The sequence below is a fragment of the Meles meles genome, chromosome 2 (genome assembly GCF_922984935.1).
Source record: "Meles meles chromosome 2, mMelMel3.1 paternal haplotype, whole genome shotgun sequence".
Classification (NCBI taxonomy): domain Eukaryota; kingdom Metazoa; phylum Chordata; class Mammalia; order Carnivora; family Mustelidae; genus Meles; species Meles meles.
Genome location: NC_060067.1, coordinates 41589008 through 41594596, shown reverse-complemented (window position 1 = coordinate 41594596; position 5589 = coordinate 41589008). Strand labels below are relative to the sequence as shown.

The 5589-nt window shown below is 33.2% G+C and overlaps 1 pseudogene; it reads right to left on the bottom strand.

The window, feature by feature from the left end:
* Window positions 1-1592: 1592 nt before the first annotated feature.
* LOC123937696 lies at window positions 1593-1775 on the bottom strand (annotated as a pseudogene).
* Between the last annotated feature and the right edge of the window lie 3814 nt (window positions 1776-5589).

Here is a 5589-nt window from a genome sequence, read left to right as displayed (position 1 = left end):
GTATCATTTTATGAAGAGAAAATAATTTTTTTTAATTACATATCTCTATCCCCAAATCTAATCAAACGTGAAAATCCTATTCATTTCCAATAAGCATTTTTTTGACTCTCCCTATAGCTAGATTTGACCATGTAACACCATTTTGTCTAATGAGAATTTTTGCCTTGGGAATACAATAATCTTTTCCTTCTCCTCTGTAAAAATGGGACAGATATAAGAAATGAGCTTGTTGCTGTTATCATTTTCCTCTTAGTCTTGACCAGACAGCATGAGTGATGCCTCGAGATGTGACATCCATGTCGTAAGTCTGAAGTGACATTTGGGAGAACAAAAGCAACTATGCTAAAATTATAAGGAAGGAAAACATCTTTTGGGGTCTTTGAAGATATTGTTGAGCTACCAACAAAAAGCTATTAACTTTGGGCTTCCTATCAAGTAAACTAAAAATAACCTCAGTGGCATAAGTCACTGTCTAACAGAGTGTTTTGTTATCTTATTTTATAATGGACATTCTAATCCTTAGCCTTATTTGATATTGCACATATAGAGGACCTGGCTCATAGGTAATGTTAAATAAAATTTCTTGAGTAAAAAACATAGGTAAAGATACTTTTTAGAGTTCTGCCTATGAACTCCGAGAGCTCAAACTCTTCTCCAGAGTGAAAATGATGTGATGCAAAATAATATATAATGTTCTTGGAAAAACTAAAATATAATGATATGACACATGATCATAGTCTACTCATTTTATTAACAGTTAATGAGTTAGATATTAGCAAGTAAACAAAAAGAAATCAAGGTATTTTTGCCCATGGACGGTTTTTAAATTCATGTTTCTTTGGAGGAATAAGGACTGAATCTCCTATTTCAGCATCTTACTAAAGACACTACCCATGATATTTTAGAAAACATTTAAGAAAATCAGTAGCTAATTAGGAAATAAAAAATGTATCCCTATAGGTTTTTCAACTGTCTCTTCATGGGAACAAATAATTTTTGTTTTTGTTCATTTTAGGTTTTTTTGGGGGGGTTAAAATTTATTTTCCATAATGACAGATCCTATTAATTTAGGGAGTCTTTTCCTTTTTCTTTCTTTTGTTTTAATGTCCTGACTTTGCATTCCTTAATGATGATGATGATGATGATGATGACGACGATGATGATGATGATGATGACAGTGACTATACTTATAGTTAGCCCTTAGTAAGTATGTAATACATTATAGCCAGTGTTCTTGTTGCTTTAGAAATCTTAACACTTTACTACTTTAAGAATTCTATGAAGTAGGTACTACTATTTAAAGATGAGTAAATGGAGACAAAGACAAGATAACTAACTTGTCCAACATTACATAGTAAGAACAGCAAAGATACAGGGTTCAAATCTGGACCTTTAGAGAACATACTTCTGCCTACCACACAAGCTTCCTCTTAAATGTATGTACTTCTTGAAAAAAATAATTATGGTAGTAACAAAATAAGAATGATCTTTCCAATCTCCAAGTTTATTTTTTTTTAAGATGTATTATTTATTTTGAGAGAGAGAGAGAAGAGGGAAGCTCAGAGGGATAGAATCTTTAAGCAGACACCCCTCCCCCAGCATGGAACCAGCAACTGGGCTTGATCTCATGACCCATGAGATCATGGCCTGAGCTGAAACCAGGAGCCTGATGCTTAACCAAGCCACGCAGGACAGCTAATCCCCAAGTTTTCAATTAGCAATAATCGCGCCTCGGATAAACCTCATTGGCTACGATACTGCCACTGCGCAAAGCTAGCTAATCCCCAAGTTTAAAAACAAATTGCATGAGAACAAAAATCTAAAGTCCTGAAATTCCTTGATATCCTGGTTCAACTATGTGGGCAAATTACTTAACCTCAACTCTGAAGCTTTAGTCATCTCATGCTACACAGAAATAATATAACATAACATTTTGCAGGCCCATTATTTATTAGTAAGAGTTATGGATAATGGATCTACTGTGCCTGTCAAAGTTATAATTTATTTGTCTATATTTTTATATTTTATATTTTTGTAAATTATCACATATTGTTTATAAAAAAGATAAATATTATTAAACTAAACATAATATTTGACATGTAGTACAAGCTTGAAAATTAGTTATTACTTAAAATAAAAATAAAGGCTCTGGGGATTTGCATTATCTGAGTTAATTCTTTCATCATTAGTCCATTACATCAATGATAAACCAGAGTCACATATTTACATACATTGAATATTATTAGCTGGAAATAAAAAGTATAAATTGGAGGGGCACTGGGGTGGCTCAGTTGGTTAAGCATCTGACTCTTGGTTACAGCTTAGGTCATGATCTCAGGGTCATGAGATTGAGCCATGTCAGGCTCTGCTCTCAGTGTGGAGTCTGCTTGAGACTCCCTCCCCCTCCTTCGCTACCCCTCCTCCCATTCTCTCTCTCTCTCTCCTCTAAAATAAATAATTAACCTTAAAAAAAAACCCTATAAATTGGATATATGATATCCTGTCTCACATAGCTGTCCCCTCCCCACTATCACTGCATGTAACACAAAAGAGGATTTAACCAGAATTTTAGCCTGGTCGTGTTCTTCCAGACTTCTTTCCCATAATTAAATAGTTACTTTCTCATTTATTTTTTTTTCAAGTTTGCTGAAAACAATAATCTCTGGACAATTGCAACAAGTTAAGCTGAAAATTAGGTTAGTAATTAAAAGGTTAATTCCAAACTCCCCAGCAAAGAGCAGGCTACCAAATTATGCTTTATAGTGAAAGAACATAAATGCAAACTCAGGATTCATATTGACAATTTTAAATCTTTATTTTCTTGTAAGTAAGATTATTAGGTAAAATATTTTAATATATATTAAACTATGGTAAGATAAAGAAAAAAACCCTTATCTCCCAAATATAATAACTAAATATATAAAAGGTATGTGTACATATAGATAGGTATATAATTTAAATACATTTAATGATGGTCTCTTTATACGAATATACATTTTCATGTTTGTCAATACATTAATTTCTTATGAAATCAGATAGAGATATATTTAGTGTAGAAGTGTCTCAGCTAAAATGCTTTAGGTTGTCACCAGCCAAAACTCCAAAATCATTTTACCAATTTGTGAAAAATTAAATACACAATTTTTAAAAGCATGCTTTAAAGAGGAATTTGCAGTGGTAATTACAACTTATTTATTATGAAAAAAATGAATAATGTGTTATAAGGTCCTGATAACATTGTGCAAAAACCCAAAACAGAGAGGTTTTGTGTATCAGTTTGGTCCACTTTAATAAATTCCTTGGCCAGCACTTAAAATTCTACAGCACATCTTTGAACATGACTTTCACAATGATATGATTTAGTTCTTTAATGAGCATTATACATTGTTTAATTTAAAAGATAAAGGGAAGACATTATTCTATAAAAGACAAAATGAGGGGATTTCAATGCAAATGTCAAGTTCAAGTTGCCTGTGTCTAGGATATGAAGAGCTTGTAGATTTGGATTTTCTTTTCTTTTCACAGATCTGTTAATTAAAGATAATACTTAATCTCTTACCAAAGTCACATCTGACTTTTTGAACAGTTTCATCAGTGGCACCTACAAGCTACACTTAACATTAAACAGTAAGATAAGATCATTGATTACAAGGTCTTAGAAGGGAGGTTGTCTGCAAACCCAGACGTGGTTTTACAAGTACAACTATAGCAGGCTGGACACCTTCCAGAGTTACAGAACTGCAGAATAATTGAGGAAAGGCTATGAATGGAGGTGGGTGTTTTTGCCCTCTTATTCTAGGAAGCTTTTAAACCTCCAGGTAACAGACAACATTTCATCTACTTGTATTTTTCTTCAGATGGCATTAACAAACCAGATGTTTCCAATATCCAGATGTCTGTTGCAAACATAGAAAATTTAAGGTATTTAGCCAACATTTCACTTCCAAAAGTTTTAGAAAAAATACTTACGCAATGTTTAATCCCCAAAAGAGAGCTGCCATTTTCGTAATATATACTGTTGTTTCTCCTGCAATGTTTTACTAGAGACACCAATACTCCAAATAACCACACACATGGTGATATTAGGAGAAATTAATATTTGAAATAGACATTGAAATTTTTAGCTCAAAATATTACTGCTGGTATATTGCCACTGCACCATCTTTTCTAAAATAGCTACCCCTTTTTGACCCTAAACAAGGTTGACCACTTTAATCTCCCTGGCTCATTTAATCTCCTCTCCACCCCTCCCCTCCCATTCCCATTCCACTCCCTCCTTTCCTTCCTTTTCTCTACTTTCTTCTCCCATCTTCTCCTCCCCTTCTCTCTCCTCCCATTTCAGTGTCTTTTTTTAAAATTTTTTATTATTTTTTTTATTTTTTATAAACATATGATGTATTTTTATCCCTCTCAGTGTCTTAACAGAAATTCAAGATTAAATAATCTGCAAAGGACCACACAGTTGCTAAGTGGAAAGTAAAGATGAAAACACAGACATTTTGAATTACTGAGTGGGATTATAGTTTTGTTTTGTTTTGTTCGTTTTTCCCTCTAAGCATACAACTCACCTCACTCAATTTGAGTGGGACCAATACATCCAAATTCTGAGCATGATCTGAATGCTTACTGTTACAGAGCACTGAGTCTGGAAAACATTCCTGGAGTCTATGTATTATCTCATGGAAACCAGGTTTACTTTTCTTTGGTGTGGGGGTAGTTTGAAGGAAGATCATGTTCAGACTCTTACCTCAGTAGAAATGTCTTGCAGTGCCATTTGGGAGGGATATGAAGGTGACCAGATCAAAAGTTAGAGTATCAAGACTTAGGCTATGAGAGAAGTATAGTCCAAAGATGATACTAGTTTAATAAAATCTAAGGAATGAAGAAAATAGATTCAAGAAACATTTAAGAGAAAAAAAAATAAACATTGGTGATGAAGTGCAGAGAAATTGATAATATTGATTATTGATAATCAATTATAATCTTGCAATTATTGATATTTATGCCCTCAATTCTTCCAAAGTATTTACTCACTTTCTTTGGACATGAAACAAATCCTCATGTGTTTTGCAGAAAGTCCTTGAATGGCATTCGTGTTCTTACTAGCATATAGAAGAATGTCAAATTTCCAAACAGATTGATCTATTTTTTGATTCACAATGCTTTAGCAGTGCCTAATATATAATCTCCCACCACAATCTAAGGGAAGGGATGGGACTTCCTGTGTCTGACAGACTTTGGTATATTTTCATAGTGCTTATAAAGTTTTACAGGTAGAGGGCTCATTTCTCAAAATAAAGAAAGAAAAATACAGGACCATTGAATCCCAAGATGCCTTTTGAAGCCCAGGTAAATGATATCATATAATTTTATTTTTTTATCCAATAAAATAGAGTTATCTCTATTCAGTACAAAAATACTGAAGTGTTTTGCATTAGGCAGATTTTTGTAGGAGTCCTAACTTTTACTTGGACTTTTTTGGTTCAGGTGATACCACTGTAAAAAGATAAATGAAACCAAAACAGGAAAAAAAACGAGAGATTGCCTTAGCTTCGCTTATTAAGAACTTTCAGGTTGCTTATAATGATA